We start from the raw sequence: 17,700 nt of genomic DNA on the forward strand, positions 1-17,700 counted from the left end.
CTCCTTATTGATCTTAAAATATTCCAGAACCTCACTAAACCGACTAAAATGCCCGGCTACAATGCCTTTCTCCTGTGTGAACACAGATGGGAAGTTTTTAACGAAGACCTCACCTACTTCCTCTGGCTCCAAGCACAGATTGTCCCTTTGGTTCTAACAAGCCCCGGTGTTTAGCAGGTGCCTCTTACTCTCGCTGCACTTATTAAATACCTTGTGGCTTTTCTTTAACATTATGTGCCAACGATATTTTGCGACCATTGTTTGACTGTTGATTTTTAGTCCCCCCCCCCCCCCCCCCGCGCAATCCACCGCACTGTTTAAGTTTTTGAAGCAGTTTGTCTATTTTTATTGCTCTGTATTTTCTTTTTCAAACTCACAATATCGCTTGATCAGTATTTGCTAAAATGTGCTGCCTTAGCCAATCACACCTCGCTAAACACACTGGCTCTGAATTCTCACTGCATCACATTAAACATCTCCCGTGTTCCAAATGGAGACTCCAACAAGTTTAGTTCCTTGCAGTCTCGGTTTGCCAGTCTAATGATAATGATAACGTCGATTGAAAATGATAATCTAGTGATAAATGTCCTCCTCAAGTTTAGATACTTAGCTTCTGCATTATCATTATCTCTTTCCATAATGCCTTTGAAGCCAACAGTTATTGTCTCTGTGCTCAAAAAAGCTCCATAAATCCTGATCTCTATCATCTTGTCCAGAACCTACAGCCCAACCTGTCTGTAACATTCTTCAGTCCTTACCAAACTCCCCATCTGTGCATCTACCTCTAGCCTCTGGAGCACATGATATCACTGTAACCTTCTCTAGTCCCCACAGCACTCATGCATTCACCTGTTTACAATGGTGGGTTTTGAAATTTGCTGAGTTTCTGGATAAATAGCACAGCAATAATACGACAAGGCCAACACTTCGCCTTCTCAGAGTTTCCCACCCCGGATCACTGACGTCAGTGGCACCATGAATCAAAACCCCTTCTTCCGACACAATGATTTAATCCTGATATCTTCCTGCACTCAGTATCTCTCCATGTGGTATCCAGCACTGTGTGGTCTAATTGCTGCCTCTCTCAGTGTCTCTCGCTCTTGCACCTACTCCAGTCCTGAGCCAACAGGATTCTCCACCCCAGAGAGACGCACAGCACAGGCCAGGGATGGAAACTGGGATTTTCCAGGTCAATATGGCATTTATTACCATTCTGGATGTGTTTCCATCACTCCAGTTTCAGAGTCTGTTTATTTCTCTGTCTCCTGTAGGTATTTAGGAAGCTCCTGACTCAATAGACTTTCCAATTGCTGGATATCTTGTCCATCACATCATTGAGGAGAAAGTGAGGTCTGCAGATGCTGGAGATCAGAGCTGAAAATGTGATGCTGGAAAAGCGTAGCAGGTCAGGCCGCATCCAGGGAACAGGAGAATCGACGTTTCGGGCATAAGCCCCGAAACGTCGATTCTCCTGTTCCCTGGATGCTGCCTGACCTGCTGCGTTTTTCCAGCAACACATTTTCATCACATCATTGAATATGGTTCGTCAGCCAGAGAGACAAAGGGAAGCCTTCAATAAATCCTGCAGTGAGGTAAGGTCACTCTGAGCCAAAAGAGGAAAGGAAACAAACTGCACACAAGAAGGGAAAGCCCTAGAAAACCTCAAAAAATACAAAAAAAACATTGTTATATTACCTGCAGACAAAGGTCGGCTCACAGTCATCCCGAACAGAAAGGACAACACAGAGAAACCAATGCACTACACGCAGACACCAACACCTACCAACAGGTGGTGCTAGACGCGACCCCACAACTAGGAAACAAAATTACATATCTCCCAAAAACATTGCACAATTCCGGACCATTATACAAGTCGGAATTCCAAACAATGAGACCAGACGGGACCAACACCCCACGATTCTATGGACTACCAAAAATCCATAAACCAGGAGCCCCTCTCAGACCCATAGTCTCACTACCCAGAACACCAACTTACATACTGGCTAAAGAACGACACGCAAGACTGAAATACCTAGTAGAAGAGTCACAGCACTCCATCCACTCCACCCAGAAATTCGTAAAAATCATCAAAACACCAAAATATAGGAAGACGAAACAATGATCCCATTTGACATAACAGCACTGTTCACCTCCATCAACATCGACCTGGCAAAGGAAACACTTACACACTTTTAGAAGAGACCATCACAAACACCCAACCGACATCAATCACATTACCAACGAAAACGTCATGAAGCTAGTGGACCTGTGCCTCACCACCCAATTCACCTTCAACAATATAATCTACAAACGGCACACCCATGGGACCTCCGCTATCAGGATTCATAGCAGAAGCGGTAATGCAAAGACTAGAACAAATAGCCCTACCAAGTAACAAACCAAAAATCTGGGACAGCTACGTAGACGACACCTTTGTCATCACAAAACGAAACAAGATGTAAGAGACATTTAACATCATCAACAACACACTCACAGGCATAATGTTCACCAAGGAGGAAGAAACCGACAACAAACTCGCATTCCTGGACGTCACAGTCGAATGAACGGACAACGGAGAACTACAAACCTGCGTATACAGAAAATCGACAAACACAGACCAAATACTTAACTACACCAGCAACCATCCCAACACACTCAAACGAAGCTGTATCAGAACGCTATTCCAAAGAGTCACCTCACATTGCAGCACAGACGAACTTCGGAAAACAGAGGAGAACCACGTATACAATGTATTCAAGATGAACAGATACTCAAAAAATACCATCCGCAGACTCCTCAAGAACAAACCATGACAAGAGCACCAAACACAGCCAGAAACCCTAACCACCTTACCATACCTCAAAGAAGTTTCAGAAATGACAGCCAGACTACTGAGACCCCTCGGAAGCCTAGTAGCAAAAAAACCCACCAACACTCTCAAACAAAAACTAACAAACTTAAGAGACCCAGTACAACCCATGGACAAAACTAACGTCGTCCACAAAATTCCATGCAAGGACAGCCACAAACACTACGTAGGACAAACGGGAAGAAGGTTAGCCACCAGGATACACGAACACCAGCTAGCCACAAAAAGACACGACCCTCTCTCCCTCGTAGCCCTACACACGGAAGAAAAAAAGCACCATTTAGACACATCAGCACATCAATCCTGGGACAGGCTAAGCAAATACATGCCAGAGAAGCCTGACCCTCCAACCACAACGCCATAAACAAACACATAGATCTAGATACCATCTATCAACCCCTCAGAAAACGAACATGAAATGGCATCACCACAAACCCCAGGACCCCCATCCAGGACAAACATATAAATAGAAAGCAGGAGACAACAGCTTCGCTTCACTTGGACGTCACCACTGATGCTGTTACCTAGCCAGTTAATGAAACATCTGGACATCAATCCGACAGCTCAGCGAGCAAACCTACACCCTAAACCTCAACCTGAGCTACAAACCTTCACAAACATTGCAAAAAAAAAAGTAAGATCACTCTCAGTGCACAGAGCAGATAGCAATGGGATGGCTCCAAACATCGGCTAACAAGACATGACACAGATGCAGTGCTGGAGCGGGAGCACAGTGCAGACACACCCCAGGCTCAATAACCACCCCTACTGTAAATTTTGTTGTAATGAGACAGTATCGGTAGTTCACAGTTATCAATCCGGGCCTGTGCTGTCTTAGTGAGCATCAGGACAACAGAGGGAAAGACCTCCCACAAAGGGTAGGAATGCTGCCTGAGATCTTTGTGTTCTGTATTTGCCCCCAACATAGTATCTATGGCATGTCTTGTGGACCAGTGTCTTCAATAATTTTAACTCCCATAACAGTTCTTAACTTTGTCCTCTCCTCCTCTCTCTACAGTTCCTCCCCAAAATTGAAACGTACAGCATTCCAAATTACCGTCCCTACCTCTGTAACTTGCTTCAGTCTCAACAACTTGCCGTGTCTCGATTGTCTCCTCCTCCAATAACTGGAGACAAAAAGTCAGACAGCATGGAATCAGACCCTTCAGCCCAACCTGTATATGCTAACCAGGTTTCCGAAACTGAAACGAGTCTAGTTTGACTGTATTTGATCCATGTTTCTTCAAAACTTCTACTCTACCTGCCCAAATCTCTTTTCCATGCTGTAATTGCACTTATTTCTAACATTTCCTCTGGCAGTCTGCCAATGCACGATCATCTGTGGATAATGTTGCCTTTTGGCTCCCGTTTTAAATCTTTGCTCTCTCACCACCTGTTTATACCCTCTGGTTTTGGGCCCACCTACCCTTGGCTATTCACCTTCCTTGTGGCCCGCATAGTTTTGCAAACCTTTTGTAAGGTGACCCGTGGCCTCCTACGTCCAATAAAAAGATTGAGTGCAATATTACAAATAGCTCCAATTCATTTATTCAATCGTCTGTCCAACGTATATAGAACAAAGTACATCACAGCGCAGTACAGGCTCTTCAGCCTCTATGTTGCGCTGCTCTGTCATACTAATCTGAAGCCCATCCCACCGCCATTATTCCATGTACGTCCATATGCCTGTCCAAATGACGACTTAAATGCGCTTAATCTTGGCGAATCTACTACCGTTGCAGGGAAAGCATCCCATACCCTTACTACTCTCTGAATACAGAAACTACATCTGACATCTGTCTTATACCATTCTCCCCTCAATTTAAAGTTGTGTCCCCTCGTGTTTGCCATCCCCATACTTGGATAAATGCTCTCCTTGTCCACCCCATCTAACCCTCTGATCAAGTCACCTCTCAACCTTCTTCTCTCTAACGTGAACAGCCTTAAGGCCCTCAGCCATTCCTCGTAAGACATTCCTTCCATACCAGGCAACATCCTAGTAAATCTCCTCTACACCCTTTCCAAAGCTTCCACATCCTTCTTATAATGCGGTGACCAGAAATGTGCACAATACTCCAAGTGTGGTCGTACCAGAGCTTTGTATAGCTACAGCACAACCTCCTGGTTCCGGAACTCAATCCTTCTATTAATAACGGCCAAAACACTGTATGCCTTCTTAACAACCCTGTCAATCTGAGAGGCAACTTTCAGGGATCGTGTACATGGCCACCGAGATCTGTCTGCTCATCTGCACTCCCAAGAACCTTACCATTAGCCCAGTACTTTGCATTCCGATAACTCCATCCAATGTGCATCACCTCACACTTGTCCACATTAAACTCCATTTGCCACATCACAGCCCAGCTCTGCATTCTATCTATGTCTCCATGCAACCTATTACATCCTTCGTCACTATCCACAACTCCACCGACCTTCGTGTCGTCTGCAAATTTACGAACTCACCCTTCTAAGCCCGCATCCAGGTCAGTTATAAAAATGACGAACAGTAGTGGACCCAGCACCGACCCTTGCGGTATGCTGCTAGTAACTGAACACCAAGATGAACATGTTCCATCAACGACAACTCTGTTTTCTTTCAGCAAGCCAATTACTGATCCAAACTTTTATATCTCCCATAATCCCATTCCTCTGCATTTTGTATAACAGCCGACTGTGGGGAACCTTATGGAACGCCTTGCTGAAATCCATACACACCACATCAAAGGGTTAATTTTAATCTACCTGTTTAGTCACTTTGTCAAAAGTCTCAGTAAGATTCGTTAGGCACAACATACCCTTCACAAAACCGTGCTGACTGTCCCTGATCAGTATTTTCTAGATATTTATTAATCCTATCTCCTATAACCTTTTCCACCACTTTACCAACAACTGAAGTGAGACTCACTGGTCTGTAATTACCAGGGTTGTCTGTACTACCCTTTTTGAACAAGGGAACTACATTTGAGATCTTCCAGTCGTCAGGCAGTATTCCTGTATACAATGATGAATTGAAGATCAATGCCAACAGGCTCGGCAATCTCTTCCCTTCCTTCCCAGAGGAACCTAGGATCGATCCCATCCTGCCAGGGGACTTGTATATTTTCACACTTTGCAGTATTTCTAATACCTCTTCCTTGTGAAACTCAATCTCTTCTAATCCAGATGCAAGTATCTCTGTATTTTCCTCGCCAATATTTTCATTTTCTATAGTGAACACTGTCGAAAAATATTTATTTAATGCTTCCCCATCTCCTCTGTCTCCACACACAATTTTCCACTATTATCCTTTATTGGCCCTAATTTAACTCTTGTCATTCTTTTAGTCCTGACATGCCTCTGGAAAGCCTTAGGGTTAACCCTGATCCTACCCGTCAACAAATTCTCATGTCTCCTACTGGCTCTTCTGAGCTCTCTTTTTAGGTCTTTTCTGACTTCATTTTAACCCTCAAGCGCCCTAACTGAGTTTTCACGTTTCGTCCTAACATAAGTCTTCTTCTTCTTCTTGACCAGGGATTCCACTTCCTTAGTCGATCACGGCTCACGCGTTCTGTCTTCCTCCCTGCCTGACAGGTACATACTTATCTCGGACACACAGGAGATTTTCCTTGAATAACCTCTACTTTTTTAATGTGTTCATCCCCTGCAGTTTCCTTCCCCATTCTACGCTTCGTAAATCTTTCCTAATTGCATCGTAATTTGCCTTCCCCCAGCTGTAACTCTTGCTTGGTGGAGTACACCTATCCCTTTCCATCACTAAAGTAAATCTGACAGAATTGTGATCGCTGTCTCCAAAGTGCTCACCTACTTCCTAATCTAACACCAGCCCAGTTTCGTTACCCAGTAGTAAATCTAAAGTGGCTTCGCCCCTCCAGGCCTGCCTAGATACTGTGTCAGGAAGCCCTCCTGCACACACTGGACAAAAACTGACCCATCTATAGTGTTCGTAGTGTAGTGATCCCAGTCAATATTTGGATAGTTGAAGTCCCCCATGACAACTACCCTGCCTCTCTCACTCCTATCGAGAATCATCTTTGCTATCTTTGCCTCAACATCTCTGGGACTATTCGGAGGCCTATAGAAAACTCCTAGCATGGTGACTTCTCCTTTGCTGTTCTAACCTCAGCCAATACTACCTCAGTTAACGAATCCCCAAACATCATTTCTACAACTGTAATATTGTCCCTGAGCAACAATGCCACAGCTCCTCCTCTTTTACCATCTTCTATGTTCTTACTGAAACATCTGAATCCCGGAATCTGCAACAGCCATTCCTGTCCCTGCTTTATCCATGTCTCCGTAATGGCCACATAAAAGCGCTGGCCAATGATAGCAAGTATGCCAAATGCCTCAATCCCCACCCTGTCCACTTGTGATGCTATTTCCAAGGAACAATGTAACTATGTCCCTTGGTCTCTCTCTGTTCAATAACAATGCCCAGAGCCCTACTGTTAACTGTGTTAGTCCTCCCTGGTATGTCCTAACAATATCCAATACCTGAATTCAACTTCATCTTTCATTCCATAGCCCATTGGCCTATTTACTGCACAGGAGACCACAAATCTTGGTATTCACAAACATAACAGCAGTAACTCCTATATTTGCACCCAAAACATATCAGTCTACAGTTCCTTGGCTTCCACTTGCAGTCTTTCTTAACTATGGGCACAGCATTATTTTCATAGTCATACAGTCATACAGCATGGAAACTGTTCAGTTGATGCCGACCATAATCGAAAAATAATATCGTCCCTCCTGCGTGTTCCTGGATCACATCCATTCAAACCTTTCCTATTCCTGTACCAATCCAAATGGATTTTAAACATTGTAATTGTCTCTACATTCACCCCTTTCATGGGAATTTCATTCCACACCCAAAACACACTCTGTGTAATAGTGTGAACCTCATGTTTTCTGTTTTTGAATGTTTCCCTTCTACCCTTAAGAAATAAAGCCCCTAATCTTGAAACTCCCCTACCCTTGCGAAAATACAAGTCCCATTAGCGCTACCTATAACCCTCATTATTTTATAGACTTCTATACAGTCACCTCTCAAACTCCAGGCTCAAGTGAAAAATGTCCCAGCCTATCCAGCCTTCCTTTATAACTGAAACCTTCCATACCCATCACCGTCCCGGTAAAAGTGATTTGAACCCTCTCCAGATTAATAATATCCTTCCTATAACTGGGTGACCATAACTGGGCACAATATTCCAGAAGAAGTCTCATCATTGTCCTGTACAATCTACACACGATTTCTCAACTCCTATACTCGAAGGACTGTGCAATTAAGGCAAGTGTGCCGAGTACCTTTTATAACCATTCTGTCTCTCCTTGTTGAAAACTTCAAAGAACTATGTATCTGAACCCTAAGATCACTCTGTTCTACAAAACTACCGAAGACCCTACAATAAGTGTGAAAGCTCGACCCCTGTTTGTTGTAACCTAAATGCATTACCTCGTATTTACCAAAATTGAACGCCATCTGCAGTTTTTCAGCCATTCACGCATTTCATCAAATCCCTTTGTAACCTCAGAAAACCTCCGTCACTGCACACAATGCCACCCTCCAGTCTTCCAGCCCATCACACGAGGCTATCAATGGCTCAAATATCACTGCTCAGGGCCATACAATTTCTTCCCCAGCTTCCCACAATGTTCTGAGATACACTTGATCAGGTCCTGGGGATTTATCTACCTCTATGTTTTAAAACGTCTAGTACCTCCTCTTCTGTAATTGAACTCAGTTCAAGACAGCGTGTCATAGAGATGTACAGCATGGATACTGACCATTTGGTCCAACGCCTCCATGATGTTTCTCGTCCCATTTAGCATAACGTTTCCAATTTTTCTGCCCATCCAGATGCTTGCTAAATATATTTCTATCAGCCTCCACCATTTCCTCTGGCAGCGTATTCCATACATGCACCATCCTCTGTAGGAGCCAACTATCCCTTAGCTCATTTCTAAATCTTTCCCTCGCACACTAAAGCTATATCCTGTAGGTTTGGACTGGACAAAATTCATTATCTATTGACCCTATCCACACTCATCATGATTTTAAAAACCCTTTATAAGATAACTCCTCAGGGTCACATGTTAAATGAAACTAGCCACAGTCTATTCAGCTTTTTCCTGTAGTCAAACGCTCCAACCCTGGCAACATCCTTTTTCATTTCTTCTGAACCTTTTCAAGTTCCACAACATTCTTCCTATGGCGTTGAGACCAGAATTGCACACAGTATTCCAATAGTTGTCAGGCCAAACACTGTTTATTTCCCTGTGCGCCCCAGTCCTTATCCACAGTAAGCTCCAAAGTGAATTTTTTTTCGGATCTTGTAGTCCACATGTCGTTGGCTTTGTTGATCATTAAGGATACCTGTTTTGTCCCGTGCTATTCCTTTGCTCTTAAAAAACTTGTAAAAACTCTTTGGATTCTCCTTAACCTTATCTGCCAAAGTTATTTCATGTCTTCGTTCTACATTCCTGATTTCCATCCAAAGTATATTCCTACAGCCCCGATGCTCCTCAGGGATTCCCCTGAGCCACCTGGTTATACCTGACATGTTCCCGATTTAGGAGAAAGTGAAGACTGCAGATGCTGGAGATCAGACTTAAAAATGTGTTACTGGAAAAGCGCAGCAGGTCAGGCAGCAACCTGAAAAAGGACTTATGCCCGAAACGTCGATTCTCCTTCTCCTTGGATGCTGCCTGACCTACTGCGCTTTTCCAGCAACACATGTATAAGCTATGTTCCCCATTTTTCTTGATCAGAGTCTTAGTAGACAGCCAGTGTTTCCGAATGCTGTCAGCATTTACCTGCACATTAACAGGAACATGCTGGTGATGAACGGTCCTTTTAACTCACACTTAAAATATTCCTAATTGACAGAATTCCCTTTTCTCCAAGTAGCGTCCCTGAGGCGGCACGGTGGTTCAGTGGTTAGCACTGCTACGTTGCCTCGGTGACTGTCTGTGTGGAGTTTGCACATTATCCCTATGTCTGCGTGGGTTCCCCCCCCCCCCCCCCCCCACAGTCCAAAGACGAGTAAGCCAGGTGAATTGGCCATGCTAAATAGCCTATGCTGTTAGGTCCATTAGTCAGAAGGAAATGCGTCTGGGTGGGTTACTCCGTGGATGCTCGGTGTGGGCTTGTTTCTACACTGTGGGGAATCTAATCAACTTCTAAAAAGTAAATGTTTAATAATATCGAAAATTTTCTTGCCCCATTTTAACTTTTGGGCCAGGCCTGTCATTCAGCAAAGCTATTTTCGAACTAATAGAATTGTGGCCACTTTGCTGAAGTGCTCCCTCACTAACACCTCACTCCCGTTCCCTAACTTGTTTCCCAAGGGGAGGTCAGGTTTAGCTCCTTTTTCCAGTTGGGTCATTTACATATTGACTGGGAGTTTCTGGAACACACTTAACAAATTCCGTAGACCCAAACGTTAATCGCTGTGGCAGTCCGAGTCTCTGTTTGGAAAGGTTAAAATCCCCTTGTGTTACAACCCCGTTCTTCTAACAGATATGTGAGATCTCCTGACATATCTGCTTCTCAACCTTCCATTGACTATCGCTGTCGTACAATCGTGAAAACTGATGACCAATTTCTATTTCTCAGTTCCACCAATATAGCTTAACTGAGCGATCCCGCATGAATATCCTCTCTAAGTACTGCTGTGATGTTTCCCCCAGTCAAAAGCGCCAAAACTCCTCCTTTTTTGCCTCCTGTTCTCTCCTTGCTGTAGCATCTAACACCTGGAACCATGAGTTGCTAGTCCTGTCCCTCTCTCAGTTGTGATTCTGTAATACCTATAATATCCCAATCCCAAGTTCATTTCCATGCCGAGTTCATCTGCCTTACGTGTTCTGCCCCTTGCACTGAAATACATGCCGTTTAATCCATTAGTTTTCCCTCGTGCCTGCTGTTCTCTTGCTTGCCTTATCTATTAATTTTGCTCTCTTGAACATCTGTGCCAGACTCAAACATCTTTCTGGCCTTACGACATTTTAGTGTCCTACAGACCATCCACAGTAGCTTACGTCCTCTGGAGTAGCTCTAACAATTATCTCCACCAGGATATGGTCACTCTCCCGCTCCCAGTTTAGGTGCCTTCCTCACCGTCTGATACCTTCAGGGTTCTATGGACTCGTCCAGCAAGCCCCCTATGCTCCTCATTACTCCACAGGATCATTATGTCTGTCCTTCCATTTCATTCTTCCCACAGAGTATGACCTCACACCGATCAGAAGTAAACTCCATCTGACATTACACGGGTCAGTTTATCATCTGATCGATATCGGAATGTAAACTGAGACCATTCCCTCACTATGGAGAACACCCTCCGCTTTCATATCATCTGCAAACCTTCAACTGATATCTTCTGATTTCACATCCAAGTTATTACTGTACATAGTAACCAGCAATGGTTGCTGCACAGGTCCCTGTGGTACACCCGCTGGGCAAAGGCTTTTAATCACAAAACTGACCCACCATAAATTTTTGATCCGATTTGCCAACTTGCCTTGGATCCTGTGGACTCTTCCCTTTTGCCTACCCTTCCATGTGTAACCTTGTCAAAGGCCTTTCTGAACTCCATGATAATCACGTCATCTGCATTGCTCTCATAAACATTTTTAGATGTCATTGCAAAAATCTCAACTGAATTCATCAAACAGGATCTTCCTTTACCAAATCTGTGCTGCCTATCCTCAATCCATTTCAATGTTGGCAACACTCCTCCATCTTATCCTACAGCATCTTACTCCCTCTAATATCCATATAAACCTCCTTATCTGTATAAACCTCTCCAGTCCTTACAGTCGGTCCCTCCCATCCTCCCTTTATGTAACATTATGAAGCCAAGTGACCGTTTCTCAGATCTGTAACCTCAAACAATCTCTGCAAGCTTCTCTACCTCGGTGACGCCCTCCGATCACTACTAGCCTTCTTCACTCTGTAACCTCCTGCAGTCACTAAAATCATCTAAGAATATGTATCATCCTATTGAAGGCTGTCATCTCTTCCAGTCCCGACAACTCTCAGTGCCTGTAGCCTTGCCCAGTCTGGAGAGTCCTTGCGAACTCTGCAACCCTCAGTATTGATAACTTCATCCAGTCAAGACAACCGAGCAGAGAGCAATGAGAGTTCTCCAAACATCTGTTAACAAGACATGACATTGATACAGATCTGGAGAGGGAGTACAGTACAGACACACCCCACCCTCAATCCCCTCCCCTACTTTAAGCTCTGTTGTACTAAGACTCGCTTCTCTCCAACACTGCATCTATGGCATGTCTTTTGGACCGGTGTCTACAATAATTTGTAACTCCTATAACTGTTCCTGTCTGTGTCACCTCTTCCCTTCCCGACAGACCTCCACATATTTGATATGTACTGCATTCCAGACGAACATCCCTATTGCTGTAACTTGCTTCAGTGTCTACAACATGCATTATCTCAGTCGTCTCCTCCTCCAATAACTGGAGACAGAATCATGCAGCACGGAAACAGTTCCTTCAATCCAACTAGTCCATGCTGACCAGGGTCCCTGAACGGGTCGCGTTTCCCTGCATTTGACACATATCCCTTCAAACCTTCTCCTCTCCATGTATCTGCCCAAATGTATTTTACATGGTGTTATTGTAAATTTCTCTACCACTTCCTCTGGAAGTTCATTCCATACCTGCACCATCCTCTGTGTGAAAACAAAAGTGTCCTTCAATCCCTTTTAAGTCATTCCTCTCTCATCTCATATTGATGCCCTAGAGAACATAGAATATGACAGTGCAGTACTGGCCCTTCGAATCTCGATGTTGCACCAAACTGTGGAGCCAATTTGAAGCCCAGGTAACCGACACTATTCCATTCTCGTCCAAATGACTACCCAATGACCATTTAAATGCCCTTAAGATTAGCGGATTTACTCCTGTTGCAGGCACTACGTTCTATGCCCCTAATACTCTAAAGAAAGTATTTCTGACATCTATCCTACATCTTTCATCTTTCAATTTAATGCTATCTCGCTTCGTGCTATGCATCGCCATCTGAGAGAAAAGGCTTTCACTGTCCAATCTGTCACGCTCTCTGATCATCTTCTAGGTCTCAATTAATTCATCTCAAATATCTTCTTCAAATCCCTCAGCCTTTCCTCATAGGACCTTCCGTCCATACCAGGTAACATCCTAGTAAATCTCCTCTGAACCCTTTCCAAAGCTTACACATCGTTCCTCTAATGTGGTGACGCGAACTGTACGCAATACTCTAGGTATGGCCACACCAGAGCTTTGTACAGCTGCAGCATTTCAATTTTCCGAAACTCAATCCCTCTACCAATAAAAGCTAACACATCGAATGCTTTCTTAACAACCTTACCAATCAGAGTTAAAACGTTCAAGGACCAATGTACATGAACACATGGATGAATCTGTTCATGTACACTCCTGAGAATCTTACCATTAGCCCGCTCTGTGTTCCCATTACTCCTTCCAAAGTGAATCACCTCATACTTTTTCACATTCAATTCAATTTGTGAGCTTTCAGTCCAGCTATGCACTGCCCTCATCAATATCCTCAATCGTAATTTCAAACAAAAATCTCAGCTGAATTTCGGAGAGTGTCTTACTCTACTAAATCCATGCTGGCTATGCATAATTGATTCCTACCTTTCAATGTTGATACATCTTGTCCCTAAGATTTGTTCCCAATAATTTCCCTCCACCTGCTGTCAGATTATCTTCTTAGTAATTACCTGGCCTATCCATGCTGCCCTTCTTGAGCAAAAGAACCACATTAGCTATCCTCCAGTCAGTCGGCACTTCACCTGTGGCCAGACATGCATTAAATATATCCGCCAGGGCCCCAGAGATCCTCCCTTACCTCCCAAAGTAGCTTGGGTTTACATTTCATTCAGAGGGAAGGGAGATCCGGAGTCTTCAAGAAATCCTGCAGTGAGATAAGATCACTCACAGTGAACAGAGCAGAGAAAATTTAAGGTATCGAACTTTGGTCTGGAAGGCACGACATAGATACAGAGTTGAAGGGTCAACCCACATTATGTTGTCCCAGGCTATATCCCCAAGCGCTTGTTTACTTTCACCTCTGCTGTACTGAGCCTTCCTGTGTCAGTGTAGGAAGTTGACAGTTATCAATCCAGACCTGTGCTGCCTTAGTGAGGATTAGTATAACAGTGGGGAAAGCCTCCCCCAAGGAGATGGTATTAAATCCTGGAATGTTGCTGTTCTATATTTCCCTCCCTCACGCTGTCTCCTGTCATGTGATAGAGTCATTCAGCAAGGAAACATACCTTTCAGTCCAACTCGGCTGTGCCAGGGTCTTGAGTGCTTGTAATTCCCAGGAAAGTTTATATTTCTGTAACTTCCACCACTCCCACAATCCCGCTAGTAATTTGCATCCTCCTCCAATGTTGACGACTCTCCCTATTTGTAAATTGCTCGAGTCTTGATAACATGCCCAATCTCAATAATCTCATCATGCACTCAGTACAATACTCTCTATTTCTGTAGTTTTTCACAATAGCTACAGTACACCCTGCCTCTGTAAAATCCTTTTCAGACCATTTTCCAGCCGCAACAAAACTTCACAACTCTGTTTGCTCCTCCGAGTACCTCAAACACTCTCTCTTTATGTAGCCAATACTGTGCGAGAATAATCCTGTGTCCTGAGGATGGTCAATACTATGTGTGAATAATCCTGTGGCCCGAGTATTGTGAATACTGTGTGAGAATAATCCTGTGACCTGAGGATGGTCTATTCTGTGTGCAAATAATCCTGTGGCCTGAGGACGGTCAATACTGTGGGTATGAATACTCCTGTGGACTGTGCATGGTTAATACAGTCTGTGAATAATCCTATGGACTGACGGTGTCTAATGTTGTGTTAGTAATCCTGTGACTTGGGGAGGGTCAACACTGTTAGTGAAAAATCCTGTGACCTGTGAATGGTCAAGACAGTGTGTTCAATAACCCTGTGGCTGTAGCCTGGTCAATACTGTGTGTGAAAAATGCTGAGGCCTCATGAACTTCAATATTGTGTGTGATTAATCCTGTTGCCTGAGGATGGTCAATACAGTGTGTTCAATAACCCTGTGGCTGTAGCCTGGTCAACACTGTGTGTGAAAAATGCTGAGGCCTCATGAACTTCAATATTGTGTGTGATTAATCCTGTTGCCTGAGGATGGTCAATACAGTGTGTGAGTAATTGTGTGACCTGTGAATGGTTAGGACAGTGTGTTTAATAATCCTGTGGCCATAAGCTGGTCAATACTGTGTGTGAAAATGCTGTGTCCTGAGGATGGTCAATAATGTTTGTGAATAATCCTGCGGCCTGAGAATGGCCCATACTGCGTGTGAATACTCCTTTGGTGTGAGGATGGTCAATACTGCGTGAGAAAAATGCTGTACCTGAGGATGGTCAACACTGTGCATGAATAATCTTGTGGCCCGAGGATGGTCAATAATCTGTGTGAATAATTCTGTGGCCTGAGGGTGGTCAATACTTTGGGTGAATAACCCTATGGATTGAGAATGGTCAATATTTTGTATGAATAATCCTGTGGCCTGACTATGGTCAATACTGTGCGTGAATATTCCTGTGTACTGTGAATCGTCACTACTGTGTGTGATTAATCCTGTTGCCTGAGGATGGTCTATACTCTGGGTGAATAACGGTGTGGCCTGAGGATGGTCAATACTGTGTGTCATTAATCCAGTGGTATGAGGACGGTCAATATTGTGTGTGATTAATATGTTGGCCTGAGGATGCTCTATACTGTGAGTGAATAATCCTGCGGCCTGTGAATCGTCAATACTGTGTGTAAATAATCCTGTGGCCTGAGGACGGTCAATACTGTGGGTATGAATACTCCTGTGGACTGTGCATGGTTAATACAGTCTGTGAATAATCCTATGGACTGACGGTGTCTAATGTTGTGTTAGTAATCCTGTGACTTGGGGAGGGTCAACACTGTTAGTGAAAAATCCTGTGACCTGTGAATGGTCAAGACAGTGTGTTCAATAACCCTGTGGCTGTAGCCTGGTCAATACTGTGTGTGAAAAATGCTGAGGCCTCATGAACTTCAATATTGTGTGTGATTAATCCTGTTGCCTGAGGATGGTCAATACAGTGTGTTCAATAACCCTGTGGCTGTAGCCTGGTCAACACTGTGTGTGAAAAATGCTGAGGCCTCATGAACTTCAATATTGTGTGTGATTAATCCTGTTGCCTGAGGATGGTCAATACAGTGTGTGAGTAATTGTGTGACCTGTGAATGGTTAGGACAGTGTGTTTAATAATCCTGTGGCCATAAGCTGGTCAATACTGTGTGTGAAAATGCTGTGTCCTGAGGATGGTCAATAATGTTTGTGAATAATCCTGCGGCCTGAGAATGGCCCATACTGCGTGTGAATACTCCTTTGGTGTGAGGATGGTCAATACTGCGTGAGAAAAATGCTGTACCTGAGGATGGTCAACACTGTGCATGAATAATCTTGTGGCCCGAGGATGGTCAATAATCTGTGTGAATAATTCTGTGGCCTGAGGGTGGTCAATACTTTGGGTGAATAACCCTATGGATTGAGAATGGTCAATATTTTGTATGAATAATCCTGTGGCCTGACTATGGTCAATACTGTGCGTGAATATTCCTGTGTACTGTGAATCGTCACTACTGTGTGTGATTAATCCTGTTGCCTGAGGATGGTCTATACTCTGGGTGAATAACGGTGTGGCCTGAGGATGGTCAATACTGTGTGTCATTAATCCAGTGGTATGAGGACGGTCAATATTGTGTGTGATTAATATGTTGGCCTGAGGATGCTCTATACTGTGAGTGAATAATCCTGCGGCCTGTGAATCGTCAATACTGTGTGTAAATAATCCTGTGGCCTGAGGACGGTCAATACTGTGGGTATGAATACTCCTGTGGACTGTGCATGGTTAATACAGTCTGTGAATAATCCTATGGACTGACGGTGTCTAATGTTGTGTTAGTAATCCTGTGACTTGGGGAGGGTCAACACTGTTAGTGAAAAATCCTGTGACCTGTGAATGGTCAAGACAGTGTGTTCAATAACCCTGTGGCTGTAGCCTGGTCAATACTGTGTGTGAAAAATGCTGAGGCCTCATGAACTTCAATATTGTGTGTGATTAATCCTGTTGCCTGAGGATGGTCAATACAGTGTGTTCAATAACCCTGTGGCTGTAGCCTGGTCAACACTGTGTGTGAAAAATGCTGAGGCCTCATGAACTTCAATATTGTGTGTGATTAATCCTGTTGCCTGAGGATGGTCAATACAGTGTGTGAGTAATTGTGTGACCTGTGAATGGTTAGGACAGTGTGTTTAATAATCCTGTGGCCATAAGCTGGTCAATACTGTGTGTGAAAATGCTGTGTCCTGAGGATGGTCAATAATGTTTGTGAATAATCCTGCGGCCTGAGAATGGCCCATACTGCGTGTGAATACTCCTTTGGTGTGAGGATGGTCAATACTGCGTGAGAAAAATGCTGTACCTGAGGATGGTCAACACTGTGCATGAATAATCTTGTGGCCCGAGGATGGTCAATAATCTGTGTGAATAATTCTGTGGCCTGAGGGTGGTCAATACTTTGGGTGAATAACCCTATGGATTGAGAATGGTCAATATTTTGTATGAATAATCCTGTGGCCTGACTATGGTCAATACTGTGCGTGAATATTCCTGTGTACTGTGAATCGTCACTACTGTGTGTGATTAATCCTGTTGCCTGAGGATGGTCTATACTCTGGGTGAATAACGGTGTGGCCTGAGGATGGTCAATACTGTGTGTCATTAA

Source organism: Chiloscyllium plagiosum, unplaced genomic scaffold, assembly GCF_037043375.1.
Source record: "Chiloscyllium plagiosum isolate Xiang-an unplaced genomic scaffold, Cpla_swu_hap1 HiC_scaffold_21, whole genome shotgun sequence".
NCBI classification, from domain to species: Eukaryota; Metazoa; Chordata; class Chondrichthyes; order Orectolobiformes; family Hemiscylliidae; genus Chiloscyllium; species Chiloscyllium plagiosum.